Consider the following 15,887-nt stretch of genomic DNA (forward strand, 5'->3'; position numbering starts at 1 on the left):
ACATGGGGTTTCATTTGAGGTTTTTAGCACAGTCACCCTTTACTGATGGCAGCCAGGTTAAAATGACACATCTTATCATCAGCAGTCAGAGATAAGAGCTGGCATTTCCTGTTGTGCGTCTAACAGATCAAACACCTGTCAGGTGAGTCCTGAGCTGCTGTCTGCCCTCAGGGGACAGAGCTAACCTTCTCATTCAGTACGCAGAGAGGAGAGGGAGAGGACGGGGAAAGGATATACAGTGCAGTCCATAAGTATTTAGACAGTGACACAACTTTCATTTGCAGGTATTTACATCCCATATTGGGTGAACAATGTAACGATTCCAGCAGTTTTTATACATAGTCCCCATTTTAGGGGAATAAAAGTAATTGCCTGCTCATCTTGGACAGCTGTGTGTTGTTGCATTATTAGTTCATGCACACTAACAAAAGGTCTGGAGTTGTAGGTGTGCAATTTGCATTTGGAGTTTGTCACTGAAAATGAGGACCAAAACAATGCCAGTAAAGTAAACCATCATAAGGGGGGACAAACAGGATAAACCTATCAGAGACATCACTAAAACTTTGTTGTGTCCAAATGAACTGTTTGGTACATTGTTATGAAGCAAGAATGCATCGATGAGCTTGTCTATGGTAAACAACCTGGTTGACTATGGTAGACTTTTGTAGTGGATGACCACAGACTGTATTCAATTATGGATAAAAACCATCAACTGTTGAACAGATCAAGAACACTATCCAGGATGCCGTCACAGACGTGTCAAAGACTAAAAGAAAGAGAAGACTACACCAGCATAACCTCAGAGGGTTCACTGCAAAATGCAAACCACAGGTAAGCTTGAAAAACAGAACAGCCAAGTTAGAGCTTGCTAAAAAAATGCATTTGAAAAAAAAAAAAAAACTGTTATGGACAGATGAGACAGGTATTACATTGATGGAAAGAGAAAAGTGTGAAGAAGGAAAGGAACGACTCCTGATCTACCCCCCCCCCCCCACCCCCCTCAGGGTGGAGGCTCCCCCCCCTTCCCCCAAGGTGGAGGTAGTGTCATGGCTTGGGTGTGTATTGCTGCTGCTGAAACTGGCTCACTTGTTTTTACTGTTGTGGGACTGCTGGCTGCAGCAGGAGGGTTTCTGAAGTGTGCAGAAATATCTGCTCAGTTCCAGCCACATGCCTCAAAACTCACTGGATGGCACTAAATACTGCTGAAGCAAGGAGTTTTTCAGGGCCAAAAGGTTGAATGTTCTTGGCTGGCCAAATCAATTGCCTGATCTGAATCCAACTGAATGTGCATTTCACTTGCTGAAGACAAGATCGAAGGCAAAAAGCTCCCGAATCAAACAGGAGCTGAAGCACAGGCCTGGAAAAGAATCCCAGGGAAGATATCCAGATATCCACTATTGGTAAAAGGACAAAAATGATGGAGACTGTATAAAAAGGGGCACAATTCCCTTGCAGATCACCTGATATGGATGTACTGTAGATGACAAACTGACAGCCTGCAATTTAACCTCACACCCATTGTTTCATTTCAAATCCAACGTGCTGGAGTACAGAGCCAAAACAACAAATATTGAGTCACTGTCCAAATACTGTAACAAAATAAAAGAGCAAAATGTTGTTATAGAGAGTTGAAATTTGAAGCAGGATAGAGTTCTGCTCCCTTATACTGAGTTTTTATTTTGTTTCTGAGTTTTGACAGGATTGAAATGGTTAATTTCAAACAGAAAGATATTCTCTCTTTTCTTCTTCTCCTGGTGGTTTGCACATGGGAACCAAGGTGATTCCAGAGGGCGTCACTCCTTTTACACAGGAACAGGAAGAGCACGGGACACCACAGAATAAGCCGTCGTGATAAAGTGCCTGTGAGTTGTGTTAGTCCCCCCCCCCAACCCAACAGAGTTAATTACCCATGATTTAGTGCAGGACCCTGCAGGTGTAACTGGATCATACCACTTTAAGAGCCACCAAACAGTGTTCAGTCACGTATTGGAAATGATGAGACAAGGTCAACAAGCCAGCATCATAATCCTATGATAAATAATAATAATAATAATGATAAATAATGGTTCCCAATCAGACCTCAATGGCTGGCTCACGATGCCCTAGTTACCGTAGGTAAGGAGGTGCTATTTGAATTCAGCGCTGTATTATATGAAGAGGTCAAAGGTCGGACACTGTATTTCAGTTTAGTTGCACACGTGCATCCTGCCTGATTATCTGAAGGCCTCTAGATGCTGATGGTACTAAAGAACAGCAGCTCAAATGGCAATGACTGTGTTATGTGTCATGAGGAAATTACTTTCTATTGACACAATCCTACTTTTACGTTTCTTCATCAACATTTTTTTGTATTTTGTGAGCTATGAGAAAACTTTGTAAAAAAAACCGTATTAAATAAATGATGACTTTTCAATTCAATTCAGAATTACGAGCCATAATTATTCTTCATTGTACTGTACTCAATCATAACTGAGTGGACATGCATGGGGTATGTGTGATTATCCAGTGCTTCAGACCAACAGTCTCTTTAACCTTCCCACAGTCCTTCACTCTCCAGATACCTTCATTATAATACACCATACAGAACATTGCTATACTGAACCCTGTCATACTGAACCCTACCATACTGAACCCTATTGATACTGAACCCTATCATACTGAACGGAGTTTGATGTTATTTCAGATCAAAGAGAGGGATGTACTTCTGTGTACTAGGGATGTACTAGGACGGAGTGTAGCACAGTGGGTAGCACAGTAGGTAAGGAACTGGGCTTGTAAGCGAAAGGTCGCAGGTTCGATTGCCAGGTAGGACACTGCCGTTGTACCCTTGAGCAAGGTACTTAACCGAAATTGTTTCAGTATATATCCAGCTGTATAAATGGATACAATGTAAAATGCTATGTAAACGTTATGTAAGTCGCTCTGGATAAGAGCGTCTGCTTAATGTAATGTAATGTGTTCTGTGCTTGGATGTCTGGTCCTGTCAGAAACACAAAGTCGCTCTAGCACAATTTAAATCAGTAAAGATTTCATTTCATTCATAGTCAAATTTACAGACAAAGATTTTTTTTTTAACATTCTAATCAGTTTTTTTCCCAGTGTCCTGTAATCTAGCCTTGAGAAAAACATTAAGAATATTATCAGACAGTTTGACACCAGTCACCCTGCAAATGTCTTCATGTCTTGAATTTATGTGTTCATCCGAAAGCAGGAATTTCCATGTGAATGGAAAGTAAAGGAAGCCCTATTCTTTAATTAGCTGATCTTTTTTAAGGCAGCATATAATTTGGGATGAGGTATTTTTCGAGCTGTAACAGTGGCTTCTGTTTACTCCAATGCCAACGAGCAGCTCTGCCCCCTGATTGGACCGGGCTGTGGGCAGCTCTGCCCCCCGATTGGGCCGGGACAGGACTGGAGCGGGCTGTGGGCAGTGGACTGCTTTTGGACAGCATGACGGGGTTTCCTCTGAAGTGGTGACCTGTGAGGTTTTAACGGCCGCAGATTGTTAGGACAGGGTGTAGCTGTATCCATGATGCTGAGTGTGTTGTCAGGGCAGGGTGTAGCTGTATCCATGACACTGAGTGTGTTGTCAGGGCAGGGTGTAGCTGTATCCATGACGCTGAGTGTGTTGTCAGGGCAGGGTGTAGCTGTATCCATGACGCTGAGTGTGTTGTCAGGGCAGGGTGTAGCTGTATCCATGCGCTGAGTGTGTTGTCAGGGCAGAGTGTAGCTGTATCCATGACGCTGAGTGTGTTGTCAGGGCAGGGTGTAGCTGTATCCACGACGCTGAGTGTGTTGTCAGGGCAGGGTGTAGCTGTATCCATGACACTGAGCTGGTTGTCAGGATAGGGTGTAACGGGATCACGAGTGTGTTTTCGGGGTATGGTGTGCTATTTCCCTGGTGCTGAGCGCGTTGTCAGGGTAGGGTGTAGGGGGATCGGGAGCGTGTGCTTTCTGCTGGCAGAGGGATATTTGGGGTCTCCAGGCTCCTCTTGTCAGAGGATTAGACAATCCTCTGATCATCCTGGACACAACCGCTTCTCTCCCCACATGCTACACGCCTTTCTGTTTGCATGTTTGAGTGTTGGCCGTCTTTTACAGTTTAATTCAGTAACCCCCCACCCCCTCTCTCCCCCTCTCTCCCGCTCTCTCCCGCTCTCTCTCTCTCTGTCTCCGTGTGGATGAGCGCCGTCTTTTCGGTGAGGAAAGGGGATTACGCTAAAGCCCAAGCTCACAGATGTGCCTTATCTCCCCTGCAGCAGCTTCACACAGCTGAGCAAACTGCCTCTGAGAGAGAGAGAGAGAGAGAGAGGGAGAGAGAGGGAGAGAGGGAGAGAGAGAGAGAGAGAGAGAGGGAGAGGGAGAGGGAGAGGGAGAGAGAGAGCGAGAGAGAGGGAGAGGGAGAGAGAGAGAGAGAGCGAGAGAGAGGGAGAGGGAGAGAGAGAGAGAGAGAGCAAGAAGGAAAGAGAAAGAAAGAGAGGGAGAGAGAGATAGTGGGAGAGAGAGAGCAAGAGGGAAAGAGAGAGAAACAGAGGGAGAGAGAGAGAGGGAGAGGGAGAGGGAGAGAGAGGGAGAGAGGGAGAGGGAGAGAGAGAGAGAGGGAGAGAGAGAGAGAGAGAGAGAGAGAGCAAGACGGAGAGAGAAAGAAAGAGAGGGAGAGAGAGATAGTGGGAGAGAGAGAGCAAGAGGGAAAGAGAGAGAAACAGAGGGAGAGAGAGATAGTGGGAGAGAGAGAGTAGGGAAAGAGAGAGAACAAGAGGGAAAGAGAGAGAGATCATAAAAGAAATAGGGATGCAGCACTGAAATATTTTTACACTTATCGACTGATTTAGCCTTTTTCCTGAGTGCTTTTTCCTCTTGCGTTTGAGAACAGTGGCTGCACATTTTTAGACACCAGCGTGCTTTTGTCTGGGGTGTTCCAGATGGAGGCAGAATGGAGATAATAGCCTGAGGTGGGGGGGGGGTTAGTGCAGGTATTTCTGGCACAGCTAGTGCACATTTGAGTGGATGTATATGTGTACGTGCACACAAAGGGTATTTCCTGAATCTCAAGAGTGGTGTCATGAGTCATGATTGGTTAGGAACATAGAATTTCCCTCAAGTTTTCTAACAGAGTTGAAAGAGGTCGCATGGCGAATGCTGTCTGTCCCAGTTTTGGGCTGGGAGTCGAAAGGCAGTTCACCTTGTTCCCCACCCCTCGATGCACTCTGGCCCCCCGCCTCCCCCGACACACCCTGCCTCCCTGACACACTCTGCCCCCCCCCCCCCCCCCCCGACACACTCTGCCCCACCCACCGACATACCCTGCCCCCCCGACACACTCTGCTCCCCCCCACCCCTCTAGATACTGTGCCCCCATCCCTCGAGACACTCTGCCCCCCACCCCTCGAGATACTCGCCCCCCCAACACACTCTGCCCCCACCCCTCGGCACACTCTGCCCCCCCGACACACCCTGCCCCCCCCCCCCGACACACTCTGCCCCCCACCCCTCGACACACTCAGTCATTGTGCCTAACCCCTCCCTCCCCTCCACCAGTGCCTAACACTGGCGTACCTTCAGCTGCCCTGTATTATACTCACCCATAATTAAACCCCATCTCCCTCTCATTTCCCTTCGTCTCTGTCTGTCGTCAGGACAACAGGTGAACTGCAGCAGGAAGAAGGCCCCTCTGTGTCAGGCGGCTGGCCTAATTACCTGAGTCCGCTGGGGGCTCCGCTCTTGGGAAAGTCCCAGGCTTCAGGCCCACCGGAGCTCAGGCTTCTGCTCTGACAGGAGTCCTGGCCTGAACAGGCATCCAGAAAGAAACAGTCTTCACATGCTGTGAGTGAGTGGACATGCTTTTTGTATTATTTTTTCAAGTCAAAAGTTGACAAAAATGCAAAACACGGCACTTGGATGTAGACATTCAGATTGTAAATATATGGTTTTGGCCATTCATTCATGCAACATTTTTATGGCTTTACAACGTGTTGAAAGTAGCAGCTCTCTGAGAACAAGGTCAGTTTAGTGTTGATTTCAACGTCAAAGCCATCTCCAGCCTAACAATCAACTCCCAGAAAGATTAGCTCTAAACTTTGAGGCCCAGAGCCACCATAAATAAGTCCTTTGAGCTGAACATTATACAGATTAGCAACCAAGGGCTCAGTCTAAAAACTAGCCTGAAACCGCAGCAAACAGCAGCAGACATCTTAGCCCTGCACCAAACAATGCTACCAGCTCTCCGCACAGAAGTCACAATAATTACTTCAGAACAATGCGTTTCCAGCCTGGTGTCCCATGTTGTTTGGAACAGCCAACTCACTTTAAAGGTCTTTAATTGCCTTTAAGTCCCTCTGTGTCACTTCAAAATGCTTCGCTTTTATTCTGTGAACTTTGATTTTCTGTGAACTGAAATTAAAAACTTTCCTTTATCAAACACCATAAAATGGCTGTAGAGAATTCAGTGTGCTTCTGTTCTACAGCGCGTGTCCAGTAAGAGGTGAACAGAGACAAACCTGGCAAAGTCTGATTCTGTGGCGCACGTCACCACTGTGTGTGCTGATGATATACTGTAAGCTGTGTTGATACTGTGCTGTGAGCTGTGCTGATACTGTGCTGTGAGCTGTGCTGATACTGTTCTGTATGCTGTGCTGATACTGTGCTGGGAGCTGTGCTGATACTGTGCTGTATGCTGTGCTGATACTGTGTTGTGAGCTGTGCTGATATTGCACTGTAAGCTGTGCTGATACTGTTCTGTATGCTGTGCTGATACTGTGCTGTAAGCTGTGCTGATACTGTGCTGTAAGCTGTGCTGATATTGCACTGTAAGCTGTGCTGATACTGTGCTGTAAGCTGTGCTGATATTGCACTGTAAGCTGTGCTGATACTGTTCTGTATGCTGTGCTGATACTGTGCTGTAAACTGTGCTGATATTGCACTGTAAGCTGTGCTGATACTGTGCTGTAAGCTGTGTGTCACCCTGGGCTGGGTGGGGCTGGGGGGAGGTTGATGGAGGAGACAGGGTATTGGGGGGGAATGGGGTGGGGGGTATTGGGCACAATACCTCTTTCTTTCCTTGTCATCACTCCATTCCTGCAGCAGATGAAAGAGTGCTTATGAGGTAGAAAATGAAAGAGAGATTGGGGGGGATGAGAGAAAGAGAAATGCCTTTGATTTCTTTAAATAAAGAAAATGAAAACAGCGGTTTTGGGGAACCCCCTTCGATCAGCACAATCAGAGTGCAGGTTGATTGACAGCGTAGACGCACAGGACTGCCCACAGTAATAAACTCCTTTGTCTCCCTGTTTGGCCCTTTGTAGTAAACCTCCGCTGTGTTTCTGAGAAAAGCCCCAGTCTTACAGCACAGCCCTGTGCTGCTATGGAAGCAGGTCTCTCCAGCTCAGCACAGACATGGCCGTTTGGGTCTCTCATTACATTACATTACATTACAGGCATTTAGCAGACGCTCTTATCCAGAGCGACGTACAACAAGTGCATTAGTTCAAGGTGCAGAGGTGCAAAAGAAACACACTAGAGTGAAGTAAAGATCGTAGTGCCAGAAGTGACCACATAGATCAGGACTCCAACCCTGTAGAGTAACCTGTTAAGCAAACAACAATCCTAATCCTCTCAGCACAGACATGGTGGTTTGGGTCTCTCAGCACAGACATGGCGTTTTGGGTCTCAGCACAGACATGGCGTTTTGTGTCTCTGTAGCTCAGCACAGACATGGTGGTTTGGGTCTCAGCACAGACATGGCGGTTTGGGTCTCAGCACAGACATGGCGGTTTGGGTCTCTCCAGCTCTCAGCACAGACATGGCGGCTTGGGTCTCAGCACAAACATGACGATTTCGGTCTCTTAGCACAGACATCGCGGTTTGGGTCTCAGCACAGACATGGCGGTTTGGGTCTCTCAGCACAGACATGGCGGTTTGGGTCTGTAGTTCTCAGCACAGACATGGCGGTTTGGGTCTGTAGTTCTCAGCACAGACATGGCGGTTTGGGTCTCTCAGCACAGACATGGCGGTTTGTGTCTCTGTAGCTCAGCACAGACATGGCGGTTTGGGTCTCTCAGCACAGACATGGCGGTTTGGGTCTGTAGCTCTCAGCACAGACATGGTGGTTTGGGTCTCTCAGCACAGACATGGCAGTTTGGGTCTGTAGCTCTCAGCACAGACATGGCGGTTTGGGTCTCTCAGTACAGACATGGCATTTTGTGTCTCTGTAGCTCAGCACAGACATGGTGGTTTGGGTCTCTCAGCACAGACATGCCGGTTTGGGTCTCAGCACAGACATGCCGGTTTGGGTCTCAGCACAGACATGGAAGTTTAGGTCTCTCAGCACAGACAATGGCGGTTTGGGTCTCAGCACAGACATGGCGGTTTGGGTCCCAGCACAGACATGGCGGTTTGGGTCTGTAGCTCTCAGCACAGACATGGCGGTTTGGGTTGGTCCATACAGCTTGGACGGTCTGAGGAGCACAGGGGCAGGAGAAGGAGCATCACGCAACCTCTGCCTCTGGAAACGGTTCTGAGCACCTGGGTTCCTGATGTGGAGAGAGGTGTCTGCCAGAGGTACCAGAGGTCCACATTGGGAAGTTTTCCATACATTTTTATACATTATTTTCCAAAGGGATGTCTTTTTTCAATTTGTTCATAAGATTTTTCAGAGACTTCTTTTGAGTTTCACATTTCATTGTTGACACAGTTTAAACAAGCTTAAAAATTCAGCAGTTGACCTCTTGGAATTTTACATGTGTGAAAGTGGCATGCTGGTTTTCTCTTGAGAATGGGAAAGGGTTAGACTTCCATTAGGCTGAGGAATTTCACTTATCTCTGTTCCTCCCATCTTTGTACTGCCATCATAAATTGGTGCCATAAAACAGCTTTTAACCTCAGGTCCAACTGCTACACCTGAATATAGTCATAAATCTTACATAGAGTGTGTATCAGAGCAGGAAAAAGCCGGAAAACAGACTGTTTTTAAGCGCTCAGAAAGTGTGTGTAAGTGGGAGAGAGAGAGACCTAGAGAGAGAAAAATAAAGTGAGAACGAAAAAAGAAGAGTAATAGAAAGCGAGAGAGATAGAAAGAGATTGGGGTGAGGAAACTGGTAAATTCAATGAGTAGTTTCATCAAAGAAACTTTTAAAAAATATTGTGCCATACACCTCCAAACAGAAACTCATAAAGGGTCCCCTGGTCACTGTCCAACTGAAAGCTTCATACCTTGCTGGATCAATATTTCTTTCTGTTTGATATTTTATATTTGATTGCTCTATTGTACTGTCAAATATAAAAGTCAAGGCAAAGGATTTGAATCATCTCTTGTAATTTTCACACAGACACACACACATGCATGCGCACACACACACACACACACACATGCACACACAAACACGCACACACTCTCATACACACACACACACACTCACACACACTCTCTCTCTCTCTCACACACAGACACACACACAAACACGCACACACACTTTCTCACACACATACACACGCTCTCTCTCTCTCTCACACACACACACACTCACGCACACACACTCTCTCTCACACACACACTCGCACACACACACTCTCTCTCACACACACACATTCTCTCTCACACACACACACATACTCACACACACATACATACGTGCACTCTCTCTCTCTCACACACACACATACTCTTTCTCACACACACACACACACACACACTCTCTCTCTCTCTCTCACACACACACACACACACACTCACACACTCTCTCTCTCTCACACACAGACACACACACAAACACGCACACACACTTTCTCACACACATACACACACTCTCTCTCTCACACACACACACTCACACACACATACACTCTCTCTCTCACACACACACTCACGCACAAACACACTCTCTCTCACACACACACATTCTCTCTCACACACACACACATACTCACACACACATACACTCTTTCTCACACACACACACACACACACACACACACACACACTCTCTCTCTCTCTCTCTCTCTCTCTCTCTCTCTCACACACACACATACTTGCAATGCACTCTTTCCCTTTCTCCTTTTTCTTCATCTCTAAGATGAAGAAAACATCTGTTCACAGAACTGAACTAATTAAAAATGCACTACCATACAAAAGGCTGTGCAATTATCAGAACTGTATAAATATCCACTGCTCGGATATTATACTGTAAGCTGTGTGCATTTTTATTGTAATTATATAAAAAATATATAAAACTATTATTACTATAATTTTAAATTTGAGCCATGAATACATGAGCGGAAATGTTACACAGATAACAGATAGCACACAGGTACACCTGAGTGTGCTGGGTCACCTGAGTGTGCTGAAAAGCATCACTCCTTAAGCAAACTGCATGAATCTGTCTGTGAAGCATCACTCCTTAAGTAAACTGCATGAATCTGTCTGTGAAGCATCACTCCTTAAGTAAACTGCATGAATCTGTCTGTGAAGCATCACTCCTTAAGCAAACTGCATGAATCTGTCTGTGAAGCATCACTCCTTAAGCAAACTGCATGAATCTGTCTGTGAAGCATCATTCCTTAAGCAAACTGCATGAATCTGTCTGTGAAGCATCACTCCTTAAGCAAACTGCATGAATTTGTCTGTGAAGCATCACTCCTTAAGTAAACTGCATGAATCTGTCTGTGAAGCATCACTCCTTAAGCAAACTGCATGAATCTGTCTGTGAAGCATCACTCCTTAAGCAAACTGCATGAATCTGTCTGTGAAGCATCACTCCTTAAGCAAACTGCATGAATCTGTCTGTGAAGCATCACTCCTTAAGCAAACTGCATGAATCTGTCTGTGAAGCATCACTCCTTAAGCAAACTGCATGAATCTGTCTGTGAAGCATCACTCCTTAAGCAAACTGCATGAATCTGTCTGTGAAGCATCACTCCTTAAGCAAACTGCATGAATCTGTCTGTGAAGCATCACTCCTTATGCAAACTGCATGAATCTGTCTGTGACGCATCACTCCTTAAGAAAACTGCATGAATCTGTCTGTGAAGCATCACTCCTTAAGCAAACTGCATGAATCTGTCTGTGAAGCATCACTCCTTAAGTAAATTGTAAATTTAGGTACCAGCACATTGATAATAATGAAGCCAATAGCTGCTGAGTTTCTGAGCAGACTGATGCGGGCATTGCCTTATGGGGCGTGACATCATGAATTCACCTCCAAAAAGGATTTAATGAAAATAGCCTGATTAACTCTATCATACATGTTCTGGTTTCTGTGCACGACAGGTACTGTACATTTCCTGACTGGTTACACATTTAGCTGCACAGGACAAAACTGGGCTCACCTGCAGAGGAAAATGTATTTTTCACTCCAAACTGAGCTCACACAAATCAAGTCACTTTTCATCTGCGGCCTAATTTTCTGAAACTGGTCTAATGAATGAACCTGCATGAACTCATCCTGAGCCACAGGCAAAGGCTCTGGATTCTCAGAAATGCTTTGAAAGGGTTCATATTGGTTTCAGTTGATAACAAATGAGGGATAATGTGAAGGGGCCTTCAGACGAAATTGGTCAATAAATACTGGAGCTGCTGGCGCTTCCCAGACTGACAGTGCGCTGAATAAATCAGCGTCTGTAACGGCGCACACATCCTGCCGCCTGGGGGGGGCGGGGGCGGGGGGGGGGGGGGGGGGGGGGGGGGGGGGGGGGCGGTGAGACGCAGATAGAGATCAAAGCCAAAGAGGGGGGGCTGCAGGTAACAGAGACTCCGTGCTGTAAAGGTGAATCACCACCATGTTATCTCCATACGCAGGGGATGGAGAGGCCGGCCGGGGCACTTAGGATACCCAACCTGCAGCCATAAAAGTCGCTCATAGTTATACGAGGGGTCGAAGGTCAAGCTCCCTGGCCGGGTCACAGCTTCGCTTCATATGCGCTATAGGGCCCCGTTAAGCCGCAAATGGTAAACAGTAGTTTACTGGAGAGTTCCATCAGCCGCGACTCTCCAGGTATGGCCGGCAGGGGTTTCCATGGTAATTACTCTTCACCTGTGCCAGGAGGCGTAGAGGAACTGCAGCACATAAAATGTGTGTGTGTCCCTTTGTAAAGTGTGTGTGTGTGTGTGTGTGTGTGTATGTCCCTGTGTAAAGTGTGTGTCCCTGTTTGTTTAATGACAGGGTTCACACATTGTGGGCAGTCTGAATGTGTAATATCATTTCAGACACAGTGCGATTCGATGCGCTCAGTTCAGCTCCCGTGGACATTTCAGCTCTTAATTGAATGTGATTGGCTTATGAGTCACAGGCTAAGCGTCTAACTGACCCCGTAAACTGCAAAGGGAAAATGTGTCTCTTTCTGTTATCCTTTAAAGTGAGGTAAAGAACACTCTAAAGAAAAATATTTTATGATTTTTTGAAGATGGAAAAAGTAGCCAGTTAATTTAAAGCTGAAAGAGCTTCTTGTAGTGAGACATATGGCAGCTGTATTTTATCCACTCCTGGGGTTGTTTGTTGGTCATGTGGTCTTGTTTTGGCATCGCCGTTTGTCGCCGCTGTGTCCGAGCAGGCAGGCTGGTGGCCTCCCACTATGTCCCCTATCGCCTGGGACACCTAATCAAGCCTGCTCATTGATTTCATGGACAGAAGAGCCCAAATTGCTCATGGGTAATGTAGTTGAGGAAATGAATTGCAGATGATAAACACTCTAATGTAGACGGTACCTAATAATGCAGACAGAGCATTAGGGAGCTTGCAGAGTTGAGTTAGAGCAGTAGGGAGTTTGCACAGTTGAGTTAGAGCAGTAGGGAGCTTGCAGAGTTGAGTTAGAGCAATAGGGAGCTCACAGAGTTGAGTTAGAGCATTAGGGAGCTTGCAGAGCTGAGTTAGAGCAGTAGAGAGCTCGCAGAGTTGAGTTAGAGCATTAGGGAGCTCACAGAGTTGAGTTAGAGCATTAGGGAGCTTGCAGAGTTGAGTTAGAGCATTAGGGAGCTTGCAGAGTTGAGTTAGAGCATAAGGGAGCTTGCAGAGTTGAGTTAGAGCAGTAGGGAACTCGCAGAGTTGAGTTAGAGCATTAGGGAGCTTGCAGAGCTGAGTTAGAGCAGTAGGGAGCTTGTAGAGTTGAGTTAGAGCATTAGGGAGCTTGTAGAGTTGAGTTAGAGCAGTAGGGAGCTTGCAGAGTTGAGTTAGAGCATAAGGGAGCTTGCAGAGTTGAGTTAGAGCATTAGGGAGCTCGCAGAGTTGAGTTAGAGCATTAGGGAGCTCGCAGAGTTGAGTTAGAGCATTAGGGAGCTCGCAGAGTTGAGTTAGAGCAGTAGAGAGCTCGCAGAGTTGAGTTAGAGCAGTAGGGAGCTTGCAGAGTTGAGTTAGAGCAGTAGGGAGCTTGCAGAGTTGAGTTAGAGCATTAGAGAGCTTGCAGAGTTGAGTCAGAGCATTAGGGAGCTCGCAGAGTTGAGTTAGAGCAGTAGAGAGCTCGTAGAGTTGAGTTAGAGCATTAGGGAGCTTGCAGAGTTGAGTTAGAGCATTAGGGAGCTTGCAGAGTTGAGTTAGAGCAGTAGGGAGCTCGCAGAGTTGAGTTAGAGCATTAGGGAGCTCGCAGAGCTGAGTTAGAGCATTAGGGAGCTCGCAGAGCTGAGTTAGAGCATTAGGGAGCTCGCAGAGCTGAGTTAGAGCATTAGGGAGCTCGCAGAGTTGAGTTAGAGCATTAGGGAGCTTGCAGAGTTGAGTTAGAGCATTAGGGAGCTTGCAGAGTTGAGTCAGAGCAGTAGGGAGCTTGTAGAGTTGAGTTAGAGCATTAGGGAGCTCGCAGAGTTGAGTTAGAGCATTAGGGAACTCAGAGTTGAGCTTCATCTTCAGGCTATGCAGTTCATTCAGGAAAGTTTCCTTCTCGTTTTGTTTTTCTTGACCAGAGCTCATTCTTTTAGCAGATTTGTGCTGGGGCTTATTTCTGGTTTTGGGCCAGAGTTCTGGTGTGGTTCTCAGCCATCAGCGAGGGGGCTGTCCAATGGAGCCGTTCTGAAGCTGTCTGGGGACTGAAATTAGCCTCTGAGACGGGCCTGGATTGTGTCCCTGATCTGACACTTCAGGTGGACGATCCCCCTCACAGGAACTGCCCTCGTCCCAGAAGCATGTCACTCTTATGAGCAAAGCATATAAAGTTACATCCACAGGAGGAGGAACACCAGCCCCCTGCTGCATGGAATCAGACAGCAATGTGATCAGATGTCCCCCGTGATCCACAAGTCTAGAAAACTAGGGCAGGAAACTGACCCCGAGCCAGACTCACCGGCTGGAGGTAAGATGGGGAGAAACAGAACAGCTTTAGGCAGAGATCTGCCCTGTTTCTGCGGGACAGTGTCCCTGCGTAGGACAGATTTGTGGCAGAGATCTGCCCTGTTTCTGCAAGACAGTCTCCCTGCATAGGACGGCTTTGTGGAAGAGGAGATCTTCTCTGTTTCTGCGGGACAGTCTCCTTGACAATGTGAGACTCACGAAAAACACTTGGACCACTATGCCCCGGATTCCAAGTAGAGAAGAGAGGGGGAGAGAAAGCAGGGGTGGAGGAGAGAAGGAGAGATAGACAGAACAGGTGGATAAGTGAGGGAGAGAGAGAATAGGTAGAGGAGCCAAGCTCTCTGTATTCAGCTTACTGTGTTCAGCAGAGCTCTCTGTGTTCAGCCCAGCTCTCTGTGTTCAGCAGAGCTCTCTGTGTTCAGACAGTTTGGCAGAAGCTCCGTATCTCACACCTTCTGACAAAGAGGCAGTTCTTCACTGCACACTCACCCAGACGCTGTTATCTGCGGGATGGGGGAGAATGTGCCACACTGTCCTGTCCCGCTGGAGTCCCTCTGAGAGGCCATATCTACATTCCCAGAATGCTGCACTAATGAACAATGCATGAACAGAGCCTTATCTCACAACGTGTTCCATATCCCTCCTCTCCAAATACGAACTGCTCCTTCATATCACTTTAACATTGTTTTCATTAGATGAGTACTTATACATTTTATTTCCTATAATGTGAAGAGTAAATATTCGTGGCACTAAAATGTATTTGTTGCCGGTCACGTCATGTCTGATCTGCTGTCGCACACTGATGATGTAATCCTGGCATGTGGCCAAGAACTCCAAGTCCACGGGAAAGACAAGCGGTTATCTCTGCATTTGTGTTTGTGCACCTAATTTCATATGAAGCTGTTCCAGAACATAACTGCACATTCTCAGGTTCATTAAGAAACTAAAGCTGTATAACAAATCATGAACTGAAACATTGATTAAAGAAATGCAATTTAAAAAAAGGACTGAAACTAATTAACAGCCGAACTACTTACAAAGGCTGCAAATAACATCATCTACAAAAAATGCTTCCCATTTTTGATGTTGTTTTGCCGGCTGAAACGGTGGCCGCAAAAAAAGAAATTAAAGACTGTGAGCTCCTGACAGTTACAGGGGCTGGGTCTTCTTCAGTCCCTCGTTAAACATCCCTCATTACGCCTGTTTAACACAGAGCGGTTCCCTTCATACCACTGGGGTGTCCGCGTCCAGGCCTGCCCCAGGGCTGGATGCTCTCTGGTCTGCAGGTAAACGAGGAGCCTGGATGGGCTGATGGGCCGGTTCTCCTCATTATGTATTATGATGTTTTCATGTTCTAGATGGGATGATTGGCCGGTTCATTGAGAATTATTCTGTATTATGATCAGGTGCAGATAATATAGGGTTAAGGACCTGTGTGATTAACAAACAGAAAGGAGCTCTTATGAGAGTGAGTGCACAACCCGGGGCTGACTGCTTCCTGTTATAATTGCATTAGGACTGCCATTTGGCTCAATGCACTTTTCACTTCATCTAATATACCAGGATTGACTGTGCAAACAAGAATTCAACAAAATGTATTACTGCAAATCAATACAGCCACAC

The 15,887-nt window shown here is 46.5% G+C and overlaps 1 long non-coding RNA gene across 1 annotated transcript; it reads right to left on the reverse strand.

Moving 5' to 3' along the window:
- Positions 1-4,153: 4,153 nt before the first annotated feature.
- On the reverse strand, positions 4,154-15,032 carry LOC118226631. The gene is made up of 3 exons (XR_004765063.1): positions 14,754-15,032; positions 5,698-5,785; positions 4,154-4,287 (listed from the first exon to the last, which is right to left on the reverse strand). It is a non-coding gene; the product is annotated as an uncharacterized LOC118226631 (long non-coding RNA).
- Between the last annotated feature and the right edge of the window lie 855 nt (positions 15,033-15,887).

Source organism: Anguilla anguilla, chromosome 4 (genome assembly GCF_013347855.1).
Source record: "Anguilla anguilla isolate fAngAng1 chromosome 4, fAngAng1.pri, whole genome shotgun sequence".
Taxonomy (NCBI): domain Eukaryota; kingdom Metazoa; phylum Chordata; class Actinopteri; order Anguilliformes; family Anguillidae; genus Anguilla; species Anguilla anguilla.